This window comes from Aquarana catesbeiana, linkage group LG10 (assembly GCF_042186555.1).
Source record: "Aquarana catesbeiana isolate 2022-GZ linkage group LG10, ASM4218655v1, whole genome shotgun sequence".
NCBI lineage: Eukaryota > Metazoa > Chordata > Amphibia > Anura > Ranidae > Aquarana > Aquarana catesbeiana.
The window spans coordinates 211,980,358-212,007,680 of record NC_133333.1 but is presented as its reverse complement, the minus strand read 5'-3'; the positions used below and the strand labels follow the sequence as shown (position 1 = coordinate 212,007,680).

Here is a 27,323-nt window from a genome sequence, read left to right as displayed (position 1 = left end):
CAGTTAGCTACATTTCATGAGACATGTACACCCATGATTGTTCGATCACGAAATGATCAGCCCTTTCTCAAAATTTTCTCTACAACTTTTTTTACACTACTCTGGGATCCACATCTAACATTTCCTAGCAACAGCAGCACAGGAGGGGTGCTGGTGGCAGAGAGCCATTTATGCAATGTCTGGGAGTATCCTCCGATACAGCTGTGATTCTAGATGACGGGGTTAGGAAAAGGCTAATATATGAATACAGTACGATTACTCTGCAGCGGATGACCGAAAATCAAAGTTTAAAGACACTACTGTGTCTGTTCAAAGGCTCCTTATTATAAAGTTTACCTGAAAATACTTTTCATGCCCAGCCATAATTTCATATTCTGAAATTAAAGGGGAAGTAAAGGCTTACTATAAATGGTGTTAAAAATGTTTCCTCCCCCTCCTTCTACCTATGCTGCACAGACTTTATAAAAGACAGTAGTGGAAATACCATCTCTCTTTTACAAATTCTTTATTGATTTCAAAAGAAAAGAAAAAAATGTAAACAGCTGCAAATCAGTAGGGAGTAAAATACAAGCATTAGTCAGCATTCCCGTAGCACTAGCAATGTACAATAGCAATTGCTTACCGATAGCTAAGCTGTTGGATTAATCTGCAGATGTAAACTGTGGCTATAAGAGTAAACCATGAACTTATAAAGTTTGAGATACCTACACAAAAGGAGTAGTAGGTAGTAAAAAGAAGACAGCGAATAAATGATTGAAGTACGGTATATGTGAACCCTTATAGCCGGTTCACACGGGGGCGACTTGTCAGGCGACCTAGCCGCCTGACAAGTCGCCTCCCGTTCTGTACAATGGAACCATTCTAATCGGAGCGACGCAAGTTGCTCCGACTTAGAAGAAAGGTTCCTGTACTACTTTGGGGGCGACTTGCATAGACTTCTATACAGAAGTCGTCTTGCAAGTCGCCGCGGCAGTCGTGTGCAGGTCGCCTCGGTGAGGCGACCTGCAAGTCGTGCCGCTTCTAATGTGAACCGGCGCTTACCCTTATGAAAACATATATCCCGTTTAAAATAGAAATGAAAATCAAAACTTTGTGTGTATACTGTGCGTTTTTTTATTATATCTATATATATCTATATAGATATATATCTATATAGATATATCTATATATATCTCTATCACACACACACTGTTTTTCCCCTTCATTTTTTTATATGTGATCGCATGACCTCAGCTGCATAAGGGGCTCGGCTCAAAGAGCTAAGGGAGGAGAAACAGCAGCACACTGATCTACCAAGCGAATGGCTGTGCAGGAGACAGGCAGGCTATTCTCCCAGCACAGCCAGAAAACTGACCACCAAGGGTTGGATGTGCACTCATGCCTAGCATGGTCAGTTTAAAATAGGAAAACAGGAGGACTTGCCAGGAACACCAGGTATTTCACACAAAGGAAGCAATACACAGACAACAAGATACTTTTTAACACAACTACAAGCTATAACAGGCCCATATCAGGAGTATGAAATGTTGGGGTAACATATTCTTTAAACATCAAAGGATTAAGCATTCACATAAAGGAGTGTTGCGATATTTCCTGAATATGCTTGCCGTGGGTGTATGTGGCTAGTTGGGTAGATGTAACATTACAAAGTTGTAAAAAGTAATGGTATAAAGTGTCAGTCCATGGACTCAAGGGAGCTAATAATGAAAGAAATGGCTGCACTCCGTGGACTCAAGGGAGCTAGTTTTAGGCCCCTTTCACACTGGGGCTGTGGCGGTAAAGCGGCGCTATATTTAGCGGCGCTATTCGGCCGCTAGCAGGGCGGTTTTAACCCCCGCTAGCGGGCGAAAAAGGGTTAAAACCGCCCGCAAAGCGCTGTTGCAGCAGCATTATGCTGGTGGTATAGCCGCACTGCCCCATTGATTTCAATGGGCAGGAGCGGTGTATACACCGCTCCAAAGACTTTTTTTAGCGTCCTGCCAGCGCACCGCTCCAGTGTGAAAGCCCTCGGGGCTTTCACATTGGAGAGACAGGAGTGGCTGTTTCAGGGCTCGTTGCAGGTGCTATTTTTAGTGCTGTAGTGCCTGCAAAGTGCCCCAGTGTGAAAGGGGTCTTAGGGTAAAGTTATGTGGAAATACCTTATCTTTTATCTGTTGTCACGTGATTCAGAAACTCCCGCGTCAGAGAGCCTGGCTGCAGGGGAGAGACGGGAGTGCCAACAACGAGGGAGCACTTGCAGCTGGTGGGTGATGTCACGACTGTTCACGTTGTTGAACACTCCGACACAGCAAAACCAGAGCTTCCACAGATCTCTTCTCTAAAGGCTATGCAGCATAGGAAGGAGGAGGGGGGAGGGATTTTTTTTTTTTTTTTTAACACCAATTATAGTCAGCCTTTACTTCCACTTTAAAAGCTACAAATGTCAGAGAATATTTTGTTTAGCAAGATCTACTTTCTAAATAAAATTTATAGCCGTGTGGCTATACATTTTTGGGATGTTTCCAACACCCATAGCTGAAGAAGACAATGGATGAGAGGTGAAAACTGTCTTTAAAGTAGAGCTCCAGGCTCCTTCAGAACAAATTAAAAGCCTTTTAATATTAGGACACTTGTCTACGAATCCAGCAGTGTCCTCACCCAAGCCGATTTTGGGTACTGCTGCTGCCGCCATCTCAGGTAAGGGAAACCAGAAGTGAAGCCTTCACAGCCGGCGCCCTACTGCGCAAAGTGCTTTGGGAATGGCCCAGCAGCGTCAGAAGGGGGACAAACTTTCGGATGAGTTTGAGAGCGGGTACCTGCAAATAAGCAGAGCATCCCCTTTTGGGTGGAGCTCAGTTTTAACATTACACGACAAGTCCAACTGAATGTAATTGAAGGATATTTTAACCCACAAACAAAAATGTAATATATTACAGCCTACCAGTCTAGGGAGTCTCGACCGCGGGACACACAGCTCTGAAGAAACGGCACAGGTATGCTGTTCCTTCAGAGCACATACTTCACTGGTTGCTGCTTGCTAGAATATAACATTTTACCTACAGGTAAGCTTTCCTATAAGCTTACCTGTAGGTTAAAAAAAAAAAGTTTACCACCGCTTTAAATTTAACACAATGACATCTTCCTTCCAAGCTATCTTCTCCAAGCTCAAAATCCCATTCCCCCTGAAATGGAGGTAAACCGTGGAGGACATGTTTGTAGTCCAAATCAGGGGTGCAACCTAGGGTGACAATCCTGGTACTCCATACACACAGTAAGGTAAGTGCAAGCTGTCACCCTAGGAGAAAAACGGTTTTACTGGCAGGATTACCAGATAAAATTAAAAAAAAAAAAAAAAAAGTAAATGCAGCCACCAGATCTACGGACTGGTAAACTGCAATATAGAAAAAATTTTGCTTTGGAGTTTAAAGAATATGTAAACTCAACATTTCATATTCCTGATATGTGCCTGCTGTACCATGTACTTGTATAAGAAAGTATCCTGTTCTCTTTGTATGAAATCTGCTTTTCTATTAAAAACTGATCAGACTAGACATGAGAGTACAGCGTGGTCAGTTCTCTAGCTGAACTGGGAACTCAGCCTGCACTCCTCCAATGATCAGATTTGTCCCGACAGACCCCCCTTGCACAGCCTTTCACTGGAAAGACTGATGGTTCTGCTGTTTCTCCTCCTCCAGCTCTCTGAGCTCATTATGACGCTGAGAACAAAGGGAATGTGATCACTTTAAAAAAAAAAAAGAAAAGGTATTTAGAATGTTTTTTTTATATCTGTAGCTATATACGAATGTTTTGCCTTTCATTTCTATTTTAAACTGAATGGGTTGTTTTACAAGATGAGGGATTACAATCACTTTATATGCTCTTTAACTTCTACTTAGTGCCAGTTCACACCATAGAAACGCAGTCTGGATGCGTTCCAGATGCTTTTCTGCATGCACGTTTTTGACGTTCTTAACCTTAAATAAAGACGTGTGTTACAGTGCGTTTTTGGTGCGTTCTGGTGCATTCCAGTGCGTTTTACGGTGTTCCAGTACAAGAAAAATGCAGCATGTTCTGGAACTGTAAGCACTGGTGTGAACTATCCCATTGAAAACCATATAACCTACTTTCCATGCGTTTTTGATGCAGAAAAAAAAAACACACTGGACTGCATGAGGTGTGAACTGGCCCTTAATACCTACTGTCAGCAACATTTTTTATAGCTGGCAATTACAAGCTACAAATCTCAAACAATGTATTTTTTCCTGTGTATCACAGAAAAGGTGCCCCTTTTGCTCAGGTCATGGTAGAACTAGTGGTTAGTTCTTCATATTCAAGTAGACTTCTTCTGCAAAGTTGGAGATTCATCACCGCTTCCTCAGCTCTAATGGGTGTCAAATTGCCTTGACACATTTTTATCAGAGCATGGTGATTGGGCAACCCATGTGGTGAAGTGGCTGGGCTAACCATGTGGTTATTATTGCTGGGGTATGTTCTTAAAAGAGAAGTATGGGTTCTTTGTTTTTTTTTCTGAATCATACTTACCTAGGTGGATGCAGCATCAGTCAGATGCTGCATCTGTCCCCCGCTGGCTCTAACATTGAGAATCGAGCGATCAAACACCACTGATCGCTCAGGTCTCACGGCTCCCTGAGCAGAGAGCTGGTGACTGTCAGTTAGCAGCTCTCTGCTCTACCCCCTCCATGCTCTCATGTACTCGCTGGGAGGCTGAGCCAGCTGCTGGTCCAGGCACATGGACAGATCCAGACTTCATTGCCATGATCTTGCCTGAGCCCGGAGGCTCTGTGACAGAGCAGGTAAGTAGAACATTTCTTGTATAACACTTTATTTTAAAAAAAAGTTAGCCGTTACAACTGCTCGAAGAAGCCACTCAGGTGAACGGTCAAATGTCTCTAAGTTTACAGAAGAAGTACAGTTGAATGTGACTAATTCTAGCTATCAGTTGACAAAGGCGTGGCCATAATTTGCTCTAAGAGGAATAGTAAACCCTATTTACTGTGCTGCACTACTAATGGCAACTGGGCTCAAACTGTACTATGATCCACATAATTCTGCACAGCAATTTGATCATCTATATTAAGCAATACAAAGGTCAATGAGATAATGTTCTCTGCTTGGTGAAAAAGGAAGCACTGTATATAAATAAATAAAAAAATATGGCTAATCAGGAGTGAAATTACTGGAGGGTACAGGCTGGATCAGCACTGGCTTACCACCTATTAACTGGCATAGAAAAAAAAAATGGACTGGGATCTTTTGTGCTGGAGATTTGGATGGCTTCCGAAAACAAAAGTGTACATATCCTTCACATCAATTGTTATACAATGCTTTTTCAGATGGTATGAATAAAATTGAGATCATGTGCATTGGTTCAGATGTGACAAAACATATAATTAAACTAAAATTCCAAGTGATTCAAAAGACCTATTTTGCTTTGCAAATGGAAAAAAAAAATGAAAAAAAAAACTTTTGAAAGAAGTCAAAACTTAAGTGATATAATCTAAATGTCATAAAATGTTAATACTGTGTGTAATGAAACTGGGAGGAAAGATGTAACTGTGAGAAAATGATGCAACTATGGAAAGTGGTAAACAGTGGCTAACATGACATTCTAAGTATGAAGAAGTCTGGTGCCCTTCCTGCGTGCATTACATTTTCCAAACTCAATTTTTGCTGTAAACGGAAGCGGTTATTTCATGAAACAGCCTCCCAATCATAACACCACCCTCCAGTTCAATATTAGCTCATAAAATATGGTAAATGTTTTTTTTTTTTTTTTTATTAGGCGGGAAAGTGTAGAGAATCTAGGATGCTGTGTAACGCCATTTGTATGGGATTTGGAACCCCCTTGTCATGCAAATGCAGTATGTGGATATGGTTTCTATATGAAAGATAGATAGATACCTTTTGATCCAGAAGATAGCTCAGGAGATAGTCCAGCCATAGATGGATCAAAATCCTGCCAGTTCAGATCCTCTATGGGCAGGCTTGTTGTACTGAATTTGATTTATCGATCGACATTAGTACAACCAGCTTGTCAGGCTTTTTTTGTGTGATCGCTGCTGGTGGCTATAGCCATCAGCATTGATCATTGTATTCTGACAGCAGGGAAACTTCAGCAGGAGGCATACCCCCCCCCCCCCCATCAATACTGACTATGTCGAGGGGGGGAAATCAAGCGATTTTCTTTTTTTCAACCAGTGGTTGAATGAAAGAAAAATTGCATAATCTATGGCTCATTTTAGGCAAAACTTAGGGTCCATTCATACAGACGATTAGCACACCCATGCGATACCTAGTGGCAAGCATCTCGATAGACAGGCGTCTGCAAATAGCTGTGACCACTCATCACTTACATTGCAATGACAACCTGACAGTGGCCACTGTTATTTGTGACTGTTTGCACAGTCAGTGACAGGGTGGATTTGATTTAAGTGCTAGTTCACACCAGACGCAGTTCCATGTGCTTTTTTTCTGCACTAAAAATGCATGCACAGTGTTTTCCATGTATTCCAATGGCTCTAGTTCACACCATGCAGTCAGTTTCCCGTGCAGAAAAAAAGCGCACGGAACTGAACGGACCTGCATCTGGTGTGAACTAGCACTAAATCAACTCAATTTAAACCAGAATTTTTAAAGAGCAACTGTCATCTCTGTCCTGCAGTGGCTCCTCCTCTGACCCGCTGTTGACTCACCGACAGTCCCATTCACTTTAATGGGACGGCTGTGATGTGGCAGTGACACAACAAGGTGAGGGACGCGGCGGCAGCAGGTGAGTGGATGCCCGCTAACAGGCGCTGCCATGATGGGTCTGAAATGACAAGTGCTCTTTAAATGTAAGGACTCATTCTTGCTGGTAGTTAGAAACTTTAATATTTGTAAACAAAATTAAGGTTTCCTATTTAGAATAATAAGCTGTCAGATTAGTAAAACAGCGATATCAGAACCGATTCAATCATACAGTTTGTAGTGTACATAGATTTGCAAAACAATGGGATAAAGGATTATTCCTGAACTTTGTTTTATCTCGTGGTTAGTGTGAATTTGTGTGAATGCATCAATGCAGTGCATGTTATCTCAGTTTGGAGAGCTTGGATTCATTGAATGAGTTTACCAAACATAATAATTTAATATTGTAGAATATACAGCTCTATGCTACATAACTAAGCTCCCTTTCATGCTGAATAAACTAAATTATTAATGTATCTTAAATAGAAAACTATCTTTAGATAGATTTTTACTCCAAAATCATTTTATCAAAATCAAAAAAAACAATGTAAATCAAAAAAAGTCAGATTTTTTTTTTTTTTTAAATCAATGATTTATATCCACCCTGGTCAGTGATTCACCTGTGGTTATAATAGCTCAATGCATTTTGTCTGTGTCCAGCTGCAATCACCATTTGAGATTGCAGGGTGTGCCATTTGTCTGTGTGGATGGACCCTTGGGCTCCGTTCACACCACTGAGACCTGAAAATCGCATGACTTCCTGGCGACTTGAATACTACTTTGATGCTACTTTGTCTTATGCAGGTATACAGAAATAACAGCATACAGGAAAATGCCATGCACTGCCTGGGCAATCTTCCTGTAATGTTGGATCCAAATCGCATCAATATAGATGAGGATCTGACTTGGAGGCGACTTCCATTAAAGTCTAAGGGGAAAAGTCAGATAGAACTCACCTTGAACTAGTACAGGAAACTTTTATAAAGTCGGAGAGACTTTGGTAGTGCTAATTAAGACAGCTCTCGTTGACTAACATGGGATTTCACATGTCATGTGACTTGGGGTCTCAAGTCAGATCCCAAGTTTCTGCATTGTGTACCGAGCCTTAGGGTGGACCTGTCATCAAATACATTTGTTCATGTTTAGACCATGCATACTAAGTGATGTGTCAGTTCCAGGCATTCATTACCACTTATAGATCACAGTCCTCCACCTGACAATGTCTTGATTGACTTTTCTCAACAGGACTGCACCATATTTATTCAGGCATAATCCAAGGACACCATCCTGGACTCAGAGGGGAAAAGTTATTATAAATTCTGGTGTCTGTGCAGCTTTTGGCTGTGTTTACAGCTTTCTGCCAAAGATCAGCCCCTACTCTTTCCTTGTGACCTGCAACAAATTCACAATTTGCATTCTGATCATTAGGGAAGAGGGGATGTCCTCTTGTCAGCAGTATGATCTCAGCGTATGCAAAGTCACTAACCGAAAGGATGGCTTAATAATAGAAGGTGTAGTTTTGCAGGGTTGTAATTTTTATGATGATTCTGTTGTGCTATAATGTGGCATGTCGGGAATATATTCAGGCAGCCTTTGAAAGGTCCACTTTAATATACTGGTCATAGATACAACAATGATAGCTAAGTTTAAGAATATATACAGTGCCTTGAAAAAGTATTCACACCCCTTGACATTTTTCACATTTTGTCATGTTACAACCAAAAACGTAAATTTATTTTATTGGGATTTTATGTGATAGACCAACACAAAGTGACACATAATTGTGAAGTGGAAGGAAAATGATTAATGGTTTTCATAATTTTTTTTACAAATAAATATGTGAAAAGTGTGGGGTGCATTTGTATTCAGCCCCACCAAGTCAATACAATACATAGAACCACCTTTCGCTGCAATTACAGCCGCAAGTCTTTTTGGGGGTGTCTCTACCAGCTTTGCACATCTAGAGAGTGACATTTTTGCTCATTCTTCTTTGCAAAATAGCTCAAACTCTGCCAGATTGGATGGAGAGCGTCTGCGAACCGCAAATTTCTTGTCACAGATTCTCAATTGGATTTAGGTCTGGGCTTTGATTGGGCCATTCTAACACATGAATATGCTTTGATCTAAACCATTCCATTGTAGCTCTGGCTGTATGTTTAGGGTTGTTGTCCTGCTGGAAGGTGAACCTCTGCCCCAGTCTGAAGTCTTTTGCAGACTCTAACAGGTTTTCTTCTAAGATTGCCCTGTATTTGGCTCCATCCATCTTCCTATCAACTCTGACCAGCTTCCCTATCCCTGCTGAAGAAAAGAATCCCCACAACATGATGCTGCCACCACCAAGTTTCACGGTGGGGATGGTGTGTCCAGGGTGATGTGCAGTGTTAGTTTTCCGTCACACATAGCGCTTTGCTTTTAGGTCAAAAAGTTCAATTTTGGTCTCATCTGACCAGAGCACCTTCTTCCACATGTTTCCTGTTTCCCCCACATGGCTTCTCGTAAACTGAAAATGGGACTCCTTACGGCTTTCTTTCAACAATTGTTTTCTTCTTGCCACTCTTCCATAAAGGCCAGATTTGTGGAGTGCACAACTAATAGTTGTCCTGTGGACATATTCTCCCGCCTGAGCTGTGGATCTCTGCAGCTCCTCCAGAGTTACCATGGGCCTCTTAGCTGCTTCTCTGATTAATGCTCTCCTTGCCTGGCCTTTCAGTTTAGGTGGACGGCCATGTCTTGGAAGGTTTGCAGTTGTGCCATACTCTTTCCATTTTCAGAAGATGGATTAAACAGTGCTCCGTGAGATGTTCAAAGTCTGGGATATTTTTTTTATAACCAAACCCTGCTTTAAACGTCTCCACAACTTTATCCCTGACCTGTCTGGTGTGTTCCTTGGCCTTCATGATGCGCTTTGTTCACTAAGGTTCTCTAACAAACCTATACTGAGATTAAATTACACACAACTGGATTCTATTTACTAATTAGGTGACTTCTGAAGGCAATTGATTCCACTAGATTTTAGTTAGGGGTATCCCTAACTTTGCCACTTTGTATTGGTCTATCACATAAAATCCCAATAAAATGCATTTACATTTTTGTTTGTAACATGACAAAATGTGGAAAATTTCAAGGGGGTATGGATACTTTTCAAGGAACGGTTATCCTGTCACTACAACTAATCAATACTATGTCTAACACACACAGTATATATTTATTAGGAAAGTTTCCATACCTTGTTCTCAGACTTGTGCCAGGAACTATTTCCACAGAGGAAAATGCAGATGGTACTCCTCTTGGCAGTAACAGCCACACTTTTGTAAATACAGTTAGGAAGACCCAAACTCCCACACAGAAATTCCTATGGCAAGTTGGGTGCCTGCTTCGGATGTACAGATCTGTTGATGTATGGTGTCCTGAGGTCTTACTTCTTGCTGTATTGACACACTAGCTTAGGAAATGATATTAATGTTGATCCTGGTCTTGACAGAGTGATGGGTTTGGGTGTTGCAGTAATAGGTTTCCTGATGGTGTTTATTGTTGGGGAAATGGATATCAGTCTCTGGGTTCCACCTTGCGCAGTCAGTCAGTAATGTATCCAAAGATGTTTGCAGACAAACCGTTCATTTCTCCATAGAAATACCTGAAGGAAACAGACAGTAATGTTAGCAAAGGCCTCTATCACATCTTTTTTCAGGCCCACTAAATTGTTGAGTTCTGTGGACCCAGTAAATGAAACATGCCTCTCCTTACTGTGCACAAGTCATTTTTTCCCCGTGTCACAGCACTGTATGGCTTACAGGCTCTCTGCAGTCCACAGAAGTGTGAGGAGCCCTGCATACCATAAGTAACAGGATATTGCCAGAGGGCATGCTGGCTAGGACAAGTCTTGGAATCAGTAATATTTTAATCTTTAACAAACTACAGGTGAAAACACAAAATTCAGTAATACATTTTATGAGTCATTGGAACAGCTGCTCTCCTGCATAATAAACTTAAAGAGGAGGTCCAGCCTGTAAAAACAAAAATTAAAGTCAGCAGCTACAAATACTGTAGCTGTTGACTTTTAATATAAGGACACTTACCTGTCCAGGGATCCCGCAATGTCGGCACCCCAAGCTGAGCCGTCAGCTCCGGGTGCAGGTAGCTTCACTAAGGGAAGCAGGAAGTGAAGCCTTGCAGCTTCACAGCCTATTTCCTACTGTGCATGCGTGAGTTGCGCTGAGCTTTCTGAATGGTCCCACTGTCCTCTGGGACCTGTGTGTTTCCCAGAAGGCGGCGGGGGGAGGAGCGGCCAGAAATTCCATAGATCACCGGACAACCATTACCCGGTAGTGAGAGTTGGATACCTGGTTTTGACAGGTATCCGCTCCCCCCTCCACCTGAAAGGTACCAAATGTGGCAGCGGAGGGGGGGGGGGGGGGGCAAAACAAGCCGAGCTTCTCTTTTTGGGTGGAGCTCTGCTTTAAGTACATTGATCCACATCACATTTCCACCTACTAAAACCTGTCTTATGAAAGTTCCAAGTATGTTAAGGGTCATAATAACTTCTGCAATCTGTACTAATCAAGACCGGAACCATCCCAAAAAACCCTTCTATTGTTTACTGTCACTGACCCAGAACAACTATTCAGAAGTTATACATTTTCTCCGATTTATCTTCTGCATACTTGATTTAGGTCAGTGACTCAGAAAGCAATGAGGCAAGAGAAGCCCAGCCAATTGGCATATTCAGGAGATCAGAATTTCCAACACCAGCCAAAACTTTTTTATTTAGTTTTGGGTGGAGTAGGGACAGATCGGACAGGTCTGCCTGGTTTTTATTGCTGTCTTTGCCCCTTTCAGGGATATTTTCCCTCACTTCCTATCAGAACAGATATAATGGGAAATCTCTTCAACAGAAACACAAACAAAAAAACATTGTTCGTAGACTGGAGAAGGGTTGGAACATCTGACAATATTTCTTTTAGTGCCCATGCTTTCCTATACGGTTGACAACCCCATACCACACCATTTCTTGTATGAGTGTCACAGGGACAGACGTGAAGGGAATCTCCCCAATGGGGTCACAGAAAGAAATTTAACTCTTCTTCCATGTATATGCTTTATTTATCCTGCCCCCCCCCCCCCCCCCCCGGGCACAAAGTGCATGTAGCACTTTGTCTCATTTCAGTGGATTCAGACGATATTCAGAATAATGAAAGCACTCTCCTATCCCCCCACCACCACCACTGCCTGACCATGCTGTTCTGTAGGAGACTATTTATAGCAGACTGTCGACCAATACCTTGCCACAGATGCCCGAGACCGTTATCACAACGCAAGCAGAGGGACGGGGCCTGTCAGAGTGGGCAACAGCAAATAGGTGTAAGAATCAAGCAAGCTCTGTCTGAGCTCCACAAGCAACACACAGTAAATACGTTAGCAGAAGGCATGTCAGAGCTCTCCAAAAGGCACACTCACTTATTGGGGGGCAGGGCAATTGAGCTCTGCCTGAGCTCAGCAATACAAACAACCACAAATTGGGCTGCTGGCAGGGGAGTAGCTGACAGGCAGGAAAATAAAAAGTGAAGAAGACATTTTCTGCACAAAGCTTTATTTATTTTTTATTTTTGGAGAAGTAATGCTATAGGCATTTCTACAAGAATGTAAAAACCCACAGCTCATTAAGTTTCTTTCACAAATAAAGCTTAAACCCCAAAAACCAGACAATGTCACCTCTGCATCTGAGATCGCAAAACACATGCATAATATGCTAGCTTTAAACCACACAAATGTATTTTAATAATGACAAACATCAAATTACTATGTGACAAGTGGTTTACCACTACAGTTCTTTTAATGCGTTATGCAGCCTCCCTGACAAATAGGGACACCTGGGAAATGAGAGGAGCCAAGCTAAACATATTTACATCAAAGTTGAGGTTTAATGCGTGTGACATTTGGTTGTCTACCAAGCCCACTTTCACACTACAACGTTGAATAGATGCATACAAAAACACACATGCATTTTTGCCACGTTTTGCAATTTGTGGGTGCCTATAACCCAGCAAGTACCTGTGAAACTTGGACATGGTTGAACTGTTTTGATGTACGATCTATTCATTTTAATAGGGACCTATGTTTTTGGTGCAGTTTTAACCACTTCAGCCCTGGAAGGAATTACCCCCTTCCTGACCAGAGTATTTTTTGTGATTCGGCACTGCGTCGCTTTAGCTGACAATTGCGCGGTTGTGCAACGTTGTACCCAAACAAAATTGACATCCTTTTTTTTCCCACAAATAGAGCTATCTTTTGGCGATATTTGATCACCTCTGCGATTTTTATTTTTTGCTCTATAAAACAAAAAAATATATTTTTTACTATAATAAATATCTCCCAAAAAAATATATAAAAAAATGAAATTCTTCCACAGTTTATGCCGATATGTATTCTTCTACATATTTTTGGTAAAAAAAAAAAAATGTGTATATTGATTGGTTTTCGCAAAAGTTATAGCGTCTACAAAATATACAAATAGGGGATAGATTTATGGCATTTTTATTATTAATTATTTTTTTTTACTAGTAATGGCGGCAATCTGAGATTTTTATCGGGACTGCAACATTATGGCGGACAGATTGGACACTTCTGACACCATTTTGGGACCACTGACATTCATACAGTGATCAGAGCTACAAATAGCCACTGATTACTGTGTAAATGTCACTGGCACGGAAGGAGTTAAACACTAGGGGGCGATCAAGGGGTTAAGTGTGTTCCCCGGATGTGTTCTAATTGTAGGGGGGGTGAGCTCACTACAACATGACAGAGATCACTGCTCCTGATGTCATGTTGCTATGCTAGGCAGAACAGGGAAATGCCTTGTTATCCCCATTCTGCCTCTCCTTGCCGCAATCGCGGGCCGCTGGCGAACATTGAGTTTGCGGGACCCACGGGCACGCTCCCGCGGCACGTGGCAGATTCAAAGGGACTGAAGGTACACCCTTTTGCCTGCCTGTGCCATTCTGCCAGCGTAAATTAGCGTGCGGTGGTCAGCAAGTGGTTAAAAACTGCACCAAAGATGCTGCAAGCAGGACTTTTAAAAACGTACCACACCCACAGAGCAATGGTGTGAAGAATCCCATAGGATTTAATGGTAAACATTTTTCATGAGGTTTTTTTAGCAAGGTAAAAACACAGCAAAAAAAAAAATGTAACCTGTTCAAATGCATTTTTCCATTACAAGCAGAGTTTAACGTGTCAGTCTGTGACAGGTTTATGTTGTCCTAATGCAAGAGTCATGTGTTTTCTTACTTGAATCTTTGTGCACTTTGTGTATTTCTTAGATCTGTGAAGTAATTCAAAGAAATCTTCCTCTGTGCAGGAGCATCCTGTAGTACCTCTTTCACACAGGTGTCAGAGGGTGGTAAAAAAAACAAACACAACTGCAAGCCAAACGATTGGCTCCCAATTGAGGCACATTGGTTCTATTCAAAATTGTGGTTCAGCAAAGAAAACAAACAAAAAGCTTCAGCTTTAAGGTGGAGTAATTGTCCTTTTTGCGGCTGCCAGTTTTCTTTTTATTAGACATTACAACCATCCCTGCCAACACAAATGTTTATAAAGATGACCCCAAGTTTTCCTGGCCTGAACAACACCTTCCTAGCTGCTAAAACAGACCTAGTTTCTAGACACCCACAAAAGGAAGTGGACAAATCCAGTGGCGGCTGGTGCTCAAAAAAAATTTTTTTTTTGGGGGGGGGGCCAACAAACTGAAAAAAAAAAACATTAATTGCTGCCACTGTGCCCAAACATTGCCACTGTGCCCATCGACCATCGAATGGTGCCACTGTGCCATCCAATGCCGCCACTGTGACCCCCCCCCTGCGGTGAGCGGCATCCTCCAAGCGGTCTCTTCCAGTCCTCTCCTCCAATCACAGCGCCTGTTGTTTCAGCCAATCTGGTGACGGGTAACAGACCCGAGCACCTGATTGGCGGAGAGGCGGTTCAATGTTAGGACAGTGAATATTCATTCGCTGTTCTAACACCTGGGTGAACCTGGGTTACCTTTTTTGACACCTATTAGAGCCTATGGCTCTAATCAGGTGCTTCAAAAAGACCCCCGCTGCTGTAATTCAGGCGCCCAAAAAGGGGCCGGGCACCCGAATGGGGGGTGGCAGCGGCGGCCGTGGATAGATTCATGCAATGTATGAATCTATCCATTGGTCATAGAGGGGGCGGCGCCCGTGTGCCCTTATGAACGCACCGCCACTGGACAACTCTATACAATATGTTCTATATTTGTACAAGAAGAACATGTACTTTCAAAATTACAAGTACAGGTGCATCTCATAAAATTTGAATATCAACAAAAAGTTAATTTATTTCAGTAATTCATTTCAAAAAGTGAATTATCTGATTATTACAGAAGACCAATAAAAATAAATAATAAAAAATGATTTTTAATTACTTCACCCCGAAAGGTTTTACCCCCTTAATGACCAGGCCATTTTTTTGTGATACAGCACTGCATTACTTTAGCTGACAATTGAGCGGTCGTGCGACACTGTACCCAAATGAAATGTATGTCCTTTTTTCCCACAAATAGAGCTTTCTTTTGGTGGTATTTGATGACCTCTGCGGTTTTAATTTTTTGCGCTATAAAGAAAAAAAAAGGCCGTCAATTTTGGAAAAAAAAAAAAACAAACAATATTTTTTATTTTCTGCTATAAAACATACCCAATAAAAAAAAAATAACATTTCTTCAACAATTTAGGCCAATATGTATTCTGCTACATATTTTTGGTTAAAAAAAATAAAATAAATAATAAGCGCATATTGATTGGTTTGCGCAAAAGTTATAGCGTCTAAAAAAAAATGGGTGATAGATTAATGGCATTTTTATTATTTATTTTTTTGCTGGTAATGGCAGTGATCCGTGATTTTTCGCGGGACTGCGACATTGCAGCGAACAAATTGGACACCTGATATTTTTTACACTTTTTTGGGAACCAGTGACATTATTACAGTGATTAGTGCTAAAAATATGCACTGACATTGTACTAATGACATGGCAGAGAAGAGGTTAACAACAGGGGCAATCAAGGGGTTAACTGTGTTCCCTGGGTGTGTTTTCTAACTGTATGGGGGATGGGCTTCCTGGGATAACACAAAGATCAGTCTTCCTGCATAGAAGAAAGACAAGCTCTCAGTGTAATCCCCTGTCAGAACAGACATATGCCTTGTTTACTTTGGCAGATCCCCGTTCTGTCTTTGTGGCGAACGATCATGGGTGGCCGACAGACATTGAGTCCACCAGACCCGCTGATTGGCTCCCCTGCTGGCCAATCAACGCGTGCCCACAGAAGCTAGTGCACGAACTGTACTGATAAGGTGATTCGCGCCGCCAAGTCACCTTGCCGCAACTGCAGGGGGTGGTCGGCAAGTGGTTAATACAGAAATGTTGGCTTACTGAAAAGTATGTCCATGTACAATATAGTATGCACTCAATACTTGGTCGGGGCTCCTTTTGCATGAATTATTGCATCAATGTGGCGTGGCATGGAGGCAATCAGCCTGTGGCACTGCTGAGGTGTTATGGAAGCCCAGGTTGCTTTGATAGCGGCCTTCAGCCCGTCTGCATTGTTGGGTCTGGTGTCTCATCTTCCTCTTGACAATACCCCACAGATTCTCTATGGCGTTTAGGTCAGGCGAGTTTGCTGGCCAATCAAGCACAGTGATACCTGGCACCTGCCCACACTACCAAAAGTACCAATACCTGGTTTAATGATAGTGAACTTAGCCTTTAAGCTTTAAAGCGGGGTCCCCACTTAAAAAAAAAAATAAAAGTCAGCAGCTACAAATACTGCAGCTGCTGACTTTTAATAATCGGACACTTACCTGTCCCAGGGTCCAGCGATGCGGGGGATCGAAACCCTGCTCGTCCCCCCCTCCGCTCGGCGGTGCCGGCATTTTAACTGTGGGCACCCACTGCGCATGCCCGAGCCTTTTGCATGAATTATTGCATCAATGTGGCGTGGCATGGAGGCGATCAGCCTGTGGCACTGCTGAGGTGTTATGGAAGCCCAGGTTGCTTTGATAGCGGCCTTCAGCCCGTCTACATTGTTGGGTCTGGTGTCTCATCTTCCTCTTGACAATACCCCACAGATTCTCTATGGCGTTTAGGTCAGGCGAGTTTGCTGGCCAATCAAGCACACTGATACCATGATCATTAAACCAGGTATTGGTACTTTTGGTAGTGTGGGCAGGTGCCAAGTCCTGCTGGAAAATGAAATCAGATTCTCCATAAAGCTGGTCAGCAGAGGGAAGCATGAAGTGCACTAGAATTACCTGTTAGAAGGCTGCGCTGACTTTGGACTTGATAAAACACAGTGGACCAAAACCAGCAGATGACATGGCTACCCAAATCATCACGGACTGTGGAAAATTTTGCATTTAATTTGGAAATCAAGGTCACAGAGTCTGGAGGAAGAGAGGAGAGGCACAGAATCCAAGTTGCATGGAGGTCCAGTGTGAAGTTTCCACAGTCAGTAATGTTTTGGGGAGCCATGTCATCTGCTGGTGTTGGTCCACTGTGTTTTATCAAGTCCAAAGTCAGTGCAGCCCCCTACCAGGAAGTTCTAGAGCACTTCATGCTTCACTCTGCTGACCAGCTTTATTATACTGTACATGGACATACTTTTCAGTAAGCCAACATTTCTGTAATAAAAATCCTTTTTTTTTTTGGACTTATGTAATGTTCTAGTTTTCTGAGATACTGAATTTGGAGTTTGCAATAGCTGTAAGCCATAATCATAACAAATTAAAAGAAAGAAATGCTTGAAATATATCACTCTGTGTGTAATGCAACTATATAAAATATATGCGGTTTCACTTTTTGAATTACTGAAATAAATTAACTTTTTGATGATATTCTAATTTTATGAGATGCATCTGTATTTAAGCAAACATAAAAAAGGCTTCCGTTGTTGAAGTAAGCAATTCATTGCATCGCGACATTTTGTGCAGCACGTGGCTCATTGTTTGTTGCTACTGTAGGCAAAAACAAGTAACAAAATAACAGCTGGCAGTAATCTTTTATGGGACTACTGGGCCAGAAGTCCACTTTACACCGCAGAACATTTTCCCCACAGCACAACCAAAATCTCTTCTAATTATCTCCAGAAACACTTTGCCCATGATTATCCCTGAATTTCTATGATCTGTTTTATGAAAATGATGAAATGTATATTTAATGGCATTTTATTTTATGCTTATGTCCCAGAACTGAAAAGTTAGTGTTCTTCTTGTTTTTGTAGAATCCTTGGTCCCAGCATGTTGTCGTTCACTGGAAGGCTATGAAGGCTATTTAATAAAGCCAAACTATGGAGCCCCCACCCTATACAAAACAGCCCTACACTCTATGTAAGGTCTGGGCACAGACCGTAGCTTCAGGAAGAAGAGGGGAACACCAGAGTCTGTTGGAGGGGGTAGTCAGGTAAATAATACAGCCTCTTCTGCAACACCCTAGATGTAATGAACATTTAAAGTGCGAGAATGTAAAATGGTACACATACATACTTACCTACCTGCTGCAGCATCACTCTGGCTCTATGCTTGTGAATTGAGCGATCATGTGATTGCTCAGTTCTTAGTCACTTCTCTCTGCTCATTGAAGACCATCAGTCACCACTCTGTGCTATTCCCCTCCAACGCTCACTGGAGCACCAGGCAGGAGAGGGGTCAGAAGTGGCTGGCTAAGGTGCTCAGCGGCACACTGAGAGGTTGAGCCAGCTGCCTGTGAGACATCTGGGTGGATCTTGGATATCTTCAGAGTCTGGAGTGGGTCTGTGACATAAGCCAACAATAGGCTGCATTGTGCACAGAAAAAAAAAAAACAACAACAAAAAACAACAACAACAAAACCACATGCAGGAATGTGAGTTCCCCCTGTGCGAAGATGTGAACGGGGCCTGACAGCAGAACTTCTCCGTCCTCTCCCTCCTATGTAATTGTATAAAGATGGTCATACATTATGGCATCTGATTGTACAAACGCTACACAATTCCCTTTAAATTTACCAAAATTTTGTAATGGGAGGACCCACCCGAACAATCCATTAAATGTGTATCAAATCAGACAGGCCCTTTCACTACAAAACTGATGGTAGATCTAAAGGAGATTAGATTGGAGGAAAGTAGGTGGAAAAAAAACAAGAGGTGGTATAGTAAAGAGGGAGGTGTGGTCCAGAGTGGTAATACACAACTATTCTGTGATTCACTAGGGCAGTGCACAATGGGGTATGATCTACAGGAAGTGATGGAATTAGAATGCATTTATTAAAATTTCAAACAGAAAGATGAAAATTCAAAGCTTCCGTAAGTGAGAGAGAAACACATTGGGATGGACTGAGCAGGAATGACATTATAAAAGGCTTCTATTTATTATGAAATGTAAAATTCTGCCTTAAAAGGTGAACTTAGCCTTTAAGCTTTAAAGCGGGGTTCCCACTTAAAAAAAAAATTAAAAGTCAGTAGCTACAAATATTGCAACTGACTTTTAATAATCGAACACTTACCTGTCCCAGGGTCCAGCGATCCGGGGGATCGAAGCCCCGCTTGCCCACCCCCCCCTCCGCTCGGCAATGCCGGCATTTTAACGCGACCCGCGCGCTGTCACTGGCCGCGTAATCATCTGGGATCGGTCACGTGTCCCAGATGATTGACAAGAGGGAGGGGGGAGAGGCGATCTCCCTTCCTACGCCAATGGAAGTGATGTCAAGAGCCCAGGCGCCAAAGGAGGCAGACTACGAGGGACCCCCTAGCAACAGGCATTTAGAGGCGAGTATAAAAAAATAAAAATTCTCCAAATTTTTTTTTCATTTTTTTTTTTTAAGCACATTAATATTTTTTTGGCGGTGGTAATCCATTTTAAAGAGGAGAACAGGGACGAAGCACACAATAGATATAATTTTCTATAATCTCTTAGAACAGTCCTGTGCTGATAGTATATTTTTATATAACACCAGCAGTTTGCACAGCTCTTTACAATGTAAGGGCAGACACAGTACAGTTATAATACAATTCAATACAGGAGGGATCAGAGGGCCCTGATTGTATACCTATTATATAGAGTCTCATAAGATGTTCTAAAGCTTCTGATAACTTACTGATCTGTGGGAATTCACAGATCAGTAACTATAAGATTTATATATTTATTACTGGTAAATGGGTCTCCAAACAGCCATAATCTATGATTTGCTGGAGGGAAGGTGGAGGCAGCAAAAGATGAATCCACACGATAACAAAAAAGCCCTTGAAGCGAAGCATACCTCTAAACAAAAGAATGTTCATGTATCCAGCTTGTTATTGATGAATCCTAGTTAACTGTACAAATGTGAGATCTCAGAGGCCCCTAGAGCCCTGTGCCCTTAGGTGGAACCATTAAATTTAGTTTTCTAGTGAATGGTCTAATAATCCCCGGATAGTGCAGTGCATTATTTTGACAGTGAAAATCTTGTAGAATCTGGGTCTAGGACTATGTAACACAACACTGCGGCTGTTCTCTGACTACCCAATAAATGGTCCATTATCTGCTCCTTCACTCAGAAATCTATTAGCAGGCCAGCAAACAGGCTGCATTGTCTAATTTCCCAGGAGAATAATAGAACTTGTGATTGCTCAGAGAAAGCAACTTCAACATGAAGAGTTACAGAAAAAACACTTCTTACTGCGTGCAAAAGCTGAAGCAAGCAGGGAGACAAAAGGTTCATAACAGATAAAACACAATCCAAAAATGGACACATGCAATAAAACAATTAGTGTATACATGTAATCATTTTAGGATGTTAACAGACCTAAAGAAAAAGCTCTGCTCCTGACAGAAGACATTTTCCTACACAAGGACACTCTGTATATGGGCAGTCACATTTCAAATGCAAGTAATAGTGGTCTGTATCGCTCCAAGAGGACTAGTCATTGTCCCGTATTCATTTCCGTGGCCCCGGAACCAGCTTGAGATCAGCTCGCATAAAAGTTTCCATTTTCATAAATAGAGCTTTGTCCTTTCAAACTCTCTGGGCGGGGGGGGATGAGAGGAAGGATCAGGCAATGCCTGGCACTATGTACCCTACAGATTTTTGAGAGCATGACTAAATTTATGTCACATACATGTGTGGAAACACCTGATCCTGTGCTTTGTTTATGCAGGGTAAAGCAACAGATTCCTTCTCTGTCATGCTGTGCTATTAAGCTGTAAGACGTGATGGAAATACTAATTAATTTTCAAGCATGAAGGAGCGAGCATGTGACTCGCCCCATGTGACAATGATTGGCCCGATGCTGTGAGGCTCAGTGTACATTCTCAGCATGCCTCAGTCCTGAGATGAAGAAATGCCCGTACACATGCGCAGGAGTTACATCATCCTGTGGCTAGCAATCAAGAAGGCCGAAGACCCTGTACCTGGAGGAAGGCAGGGGAGGAAGACCTCACAGCTCATAGCTGCAGACTTTTGTTCCCCTTTGAAGTGATTGTAAACACAAAGTTTAAAAAAAAAAAAAAAAAACCCCAAAAAACACAGGTTTATACTTACCTGCGTTCTGCAGTGAAACTGCACAGGGCAGTTCCGAATCTCATCTTTTGGGAGCACATGCACATTGAGTGATTTTCAATCTGGGATCAGAAAGCTGTGCATGGGGCTGTTAAATGCAATGCCACAGAGAGCAGATGAAAACATGGCATCTGCTAGAATGGAGAGATGGCACATAGACTATGCCATTTGACCATGTCATTACATCGATCCTGGATAGCAACAGAACGCCACAGGTTAGACAAAAAGTATAAAGAGGAACATATACATTGATTCTTAATAGTTTTAATGCAGCGTAGTAATACTTATTGGAGTTTACTACCACTTTCAAGGATTTGCTACTGAGCGTTTGGTGACAGATGACACAGCATACCTTCAGAGGTCTAGTGGAGTCCATGCCCCAACAGGTTATTAGTGGGTGGTCATAATTTAATGGCTGATCGATGCATTTCATTTGTATGTTTAGCTTTTTGTCTGGAGCTCAGCGTTAAGTAACTGTATTAAACTGATTGATTTTTAGGCTACATTGGCATTCTTTACTAAACAAAAAGGGGCATCAATTTATTGTGTTATTATAATACTATATAGAGCTGATGATAAGAATGGAACACACACTGTTAACATAAAATCAGTCTTCATAGATCAGATTTGGCAGTCTGTCCTGTCCCTCCCTGTGTCATATAATCCAGATGTGAATGATGTCACCTCCCCGGCTGCTGCCACACATTGTGCTTTGATGGTGTCAAACAGAGAGAGTGGAGGCTCTGAAAGGGGACAGCTAATAAGGCCCGCATTCTAAAGCGCTGCCCATCCATCACGCAGTCTGGACTACAATTCCCAACATGCTTTGCTTGATGTAAAGTAGACTTGTGCTCTACAGGGTTAAATAAAAGAAAGAATCACCCTACCACCACCCACTTTGTACTCACCTTCTGTTTAAGTAAAAAAAAAAGTCTGCCTCTATATGACCACATTTAGGTGGGTTGAAAAAATGAATTCCTAATACTTTACGGTACCTGCTCTTAGGCAGGATTTATGGGAATCACAGTCTTTTCCCATAAACCTCACTCTTGAAGTGTATTTCCACTTCTGCTGCCAAATTGGGATAACACCTACTTTTTTGTTACATATTCCCATTAACATGGCATAACTTACAAGAAAAAATGTCAAAACTGCTGGTTACTTTTTAAGTGCTTTTTATTTGCTTAAAAATCCTTACCTGTTCTCCCTGCTAGGTAATGTTTGGGAGGGAGGGGGCTGTGGAGTAATCTGGTCAGTACTGTGATTGCAGTTATTAATTTTCAGCTGTAAATTAGATTTGAACACATAACTCAATCTGTGTGGGGAGAAAGACACTAAAGCCGGGTACACACACTAAAGTTGCACAGAAAAAAAAACTGACAGCCGCTGTACTAACCATGCGAGGTTAGTCCAGTAATCTCCCCTCGCTGAGCTGTTACCCCCGTCAGAACACTCTGATCAGCGCTCTCTGACATTGGCTGAGAGCGCTGATCAGAAGTTGGTCGGCTGCTTGTTTTCCAGCATGCAGGTCCGACAGACCGACATACACACGTCTTTGGCACAGTCTATGGCCTGCCTGAGACTTTACAGAAATTCTTGGGCAAGATCAGGGTTAGCCAACGTTTTGAGATCGAAGGTCACCGGGGTTTGATGCCCTTTTTTGTTTCCAAGAAATTAACTAGCAAATAGTAAAGAAAACAATATATATATATATATAAACAATTGTCACTGTAAAAATATAAACATAACCTATCTTAGGGGTGGACAGTGTCAGTGGAGCACTGGACAGTGTCAGTTGGGCAGAGGATGGTGTCAATCAGTAAATCAGTGGATGGTGCAAGTACAGCAGAGGTTGGGGTCAGCAGGACAGTGAATGGTGTTAGTCGTTTTTTTATTTTTATTATTTTAATGTTACTGTTTTATTTTTTTTTCTAAAATTAGGAGCCTAGTTGGGGGCTTTGATGAAACATCAGGGGTCTGATTAGACCTCTCACTTTTGAGACAGAGAAAGAAACTGAAGATAGATATCCCCCAGTCAATTTCTCTGCAGCCTCAGCTGCACTGGACAGTGAACGAATGGGAAGTTCTCTGTGCTGAGCGGCGTCCCTTTCATTCACAAACTAAACACAGTTTACTATGTTTCATTCGGGAATAAACATAGTTAATGATCACTACTGATTGGCAACCATGGGATGCAATTGACGGGTAGATTGCAATCAACAGGTTGCCAACCCCTGCCATAGACCATGGGTGGAAAGAAAGAAGAATCGCTATATTCTCCCATGAAAACAGTCAGTGTGATGGCGGAATGCCTCCTGCAGCGCTATTGTATTCTGCCAGCGGGGAGGCGTAGGGTGCCTTCCTGGCAAGAAGAATAGTTATAGCCACCGGCACTAATCGCAGGTAGATTGATCGATGGATTAACTTGGGTACAATTAATCTGCCCATACATGGATTGAAATTCAGGAGGGCACCTTCTCCTTTGAAACATACTTTGCAAAGGTAAAAAAATAAATAAATATATATATATATATATATATATATATATATATATATATATATATATATATATACACATATATACACACACATACATACATACACACACACACTGTATCTCACAAAAGTGAGTACACCCCTCACATTTTTGTAAATATTTTATTATAGCTTTTCATGTGGCAACACTGAAGAAATGACACTTTGCTGCAATGTAAAGTAGTAGTGAGTGTACAGCTTGTATAACAGTGTAAATTTGCTGTCCCCTCAAAATAACTCAACACACAGCCATTAATGTCTTAACCACTGGCAACAAAAGTGAGTACACCCCTAAGTGAAAATGTCCAAATTGGGCCCAATTTGCCATTTTCCCTCACCAGTTTCATGTGACTCATTAGTGTTACAAGGTCTCAGGTGTGAATGGGGAGCAGGTGTGTTAAATCTGGTGTTATCGCTCTCACTCTCTCATACTGGTCACTGGAAGTTCAACATGGCACTTCATGGCAAAGAACTCTGAGGATTTGAAAAAAAGAAATGTTGCTCTACATCAGTGGTTCTCAACTCCAGTCCTCAGGACCCACCAACAGGCCAGGTTTGCAAGATAGCTGAAATACATCACAGGTGATATCACTTGCTGCTCAGTGACTGCAGTATTCTAGTCTGCAACTCCCCAAGGTAATACTTAAAATCTGGCCTGTTGGTGGGTCCCGAGGACTGGAGTTGAGAACCACTGCTCTACATAAAGATGGCCTAGGCTATAAGAAGTTTTCCAAGACCCTAAAACTGAGCCGCAGCACGGTGGCCAAGACCATATAGTGGTTTAACAGGACAGGTTCCATTCAGAACAGGCCTCACCATGGTTGACCAAAGAAGTTGAGTGCACGTGCTCAGCGTCATATCCAGAGGCTGTCATATAGACGTATGAGTGCTGACAGAATTGCTGCAAAGGTTGAAGGGGTGGGGGTCAGCCTGTCAGTGCTCAGACCATACGCCGCACACTACATCAAGTTGGTCTGCATGGCTGTCGTCCCAGAAGGAAGCCTCTTCTAAAGATGATGCACAAGAATGCCCACAAACAGTTTGCTGAAGACAAGCAGACTAAGGACATGGATTACTGGAACCATGTCCTGTGGTCTGATGCGACCAAGATAAACTTATTTGGTTCAGATGGTGTCAAGCATGTGTGGCGGCAACCAGGTGAGGAGTACAAAGACAAGTGTGTCTTGCCTACAGTCAAGCATGGTGGTGGGAGTGTCACAGTCTGGGGCTGCATGAGTGCTGCCGGCACTGGGGAGCTACAGTTCATTGAGGGAACCATGAATGCCAACATGTACTGTGACATACTGAAGCAGAGCATGATCCCCTCCCTTCAGAGACTGGGCTGCAGGGCAGTATTCCAACATGATAATGACCCCAAACACACCTCCAAGATGACCACTGCCTTGCTAAAGAAGCTGTGGGTAAAGGTGGGACTGGCCAAGCATGTCTCCAGATCTAAACCCTATTGAGTATCCGCGGGGCATCCTCAAAACGAAAGGTGCAGGAGCGCAAGGTCTCTAACATCCACCAGCTCTGTAATGTCATCATGGAGAAGTGGAAGAGGACTCCAGTGGCAACCTGTGAAGCTCTGGTGAACTTCATGCCCAAGACGGTTAAGGCAGTGCTGGAAAATAATGGTTGCCAAATTTGGACATTTTCACTTAGCGGTGTACTCACTTTTGTTGCCAGCGGTTTAGACATTAATGGCTGTGTGTTGAGTTATTTTGAGGGGACAACAAATTTACACTGTTATACAAGCTGTACACTCACTACTTTACATGTAGTAAATGAGGTGGCACTGACGGGCACTGATAGGCGGCACTGGTATGCGGCACTGATGGGCACTCATAGGTGGCACCGATGGGCACTCATAGGCGGCACTGATGGGCACTCGTAGGTGGCATTGATTGGTACATATGGGTGGCACTGATGGGTACTTATGGGTGGCACTGATGTGTGGCACTGATGTGTGGCACTGATAGGTGGGCACAGATGGGCACTGACAGGTGGCATTGATGGGCAATGACAGGTGGCCCTCAACATATTGGGGGGCATTGCTGGAACATAATGGTGCCAATCAGTGCCCATTTGTGGGCACTGATTGGCACAGATTGGGCACATGTGGAAGGCCATGGGGTACATACCTGGCCATCCACATGTTGCCCCTCCCCTGGTGGTCCTAGTGGCGATCCCTGGTGGTCCAGTGTGGTGATCTGAGGGGGATCAGCGCAGACCCCCCCTGTCAGGAGAACAGCCAATCGGCTCTCCTCTACTCGTGTCTGTCAGACGTGAGTGAGGAAAAGCCAATCAACGGCTCTTCCCATTGACAGCGTGATCAGCCGTGATTGGACACGGCTGATCACGTGGTAAAGAGCCTCCGCCGGAGGCTCTTTACCAAGATCAGTGGAGCGGTGTGTCAGGCTGACACACCGCTCCACCGATTGCCGCGATGCGCGCCCCCGTGGGCGCGCGGCGGCATGTTATCCTGCTGGATGTCATATGACGCCCAGTCAGGATAACGGAACCACTTCCCGGATGTCAATCCGCTATAGAGCGGGCGGGAAGTGGTTAAAGTGAAAGTTTCACCCATCCTCCTCTTCCTCTCCTACTGTAAAAAAAGTTGTTTTTTTCTTGGGAGTGGGTACTTTTTCTGACCAGTACCAGCTCCCACTTATGCAATTCTCTCTCGCAGATTCATTTTTTTTGTCAAAGCTTAATTGAACAAGCTAAAGTTAGAAGCTGATTGGCTACCATGCAAAGCTGCACCAGATTTTGCACTATCCAGTTTTAGTAAATCAACCACTGTCTTACTAGGATGGGTACATAGTGTAAAAAAAAAAAAAACAGCCAAAGATGCAGTAGTCACCTGATCTTTGGTGATGGGGAGGATCAGAAGGCTCTTCCTGACTGTTATTTCCCCAAGACCCTTTGGCAGAGCCATAGTGACTAAATGCAGCACTGGTCAAATGACCAGCTGCCAGAAGAGACACAAAGGGGTGGATTTACTAAAACTAGTGCATCCAGAATCTGGTGCCATTGTGTATGGCAGCCAATCAGCTTCTAACTTCAGAGCGTTCAGTTAAAGTGGATGTAAACCCAAAAAATGTTTTTTTTTTTTTTTTATGTCATAATGTAGAGTATAAGATTTCCTATCATTTGAGCCCAGTCTTGTCACACAGAGTTAATCCAGCTCTGAGCAATCCTCTTTTATTGTTCAGTGAGATAAATCTTGACAAACAGAGAAAAACTTTGTCAAATCCTCCCCCTTGCTGTGAGTGACAGGTGATTTACATATCTCGTGCACTAGCCTAAGAGACATGCATTATTTTTTAATTCCCTCCCACTCCTTTCTTCTGCCTCTTTGGCGCAACTCTTGATAATCCTTCTCTTGTTTATTGTTGTGCACATGCGCAGGAGTAACATGAGCACGCTCTGCTTCTTCAGAGAACGCTCTGTCACTCGTGTGTGCACTTTTCTCTCC

The 27,323-nt window shown here is 42.6% G+C and overlaps 1 protein-coding gene across 5 annotated transcripts in view; it reads right to left on the bottom strand.

Annotated features, from left to right (window-relative positions):
• Positions 1 to 27,323, bottom strand: part of LOC141111196 (CMP-N-acetylneuraminate-beta-galactosamide-alpha-2,3-sialyltransferase 4-like) — a 355,704-nt gene that overhangs the window by 229,816 nt on the left and 98,565 nt on the right. For all 5 annotated transcript variants that reach the window (XM_073603272.1, XM_073603271.1, XM_073603278.1 and 2 more), the window contains one exon: positions 9,953 to 10,360. The gene's annotated coding sequence lies outside the window, so the exon portion shown is untranslated. The remainder of the gene's footprint in view (positions 1 to 9,952; positions 10,361 to 27,323) is intronic.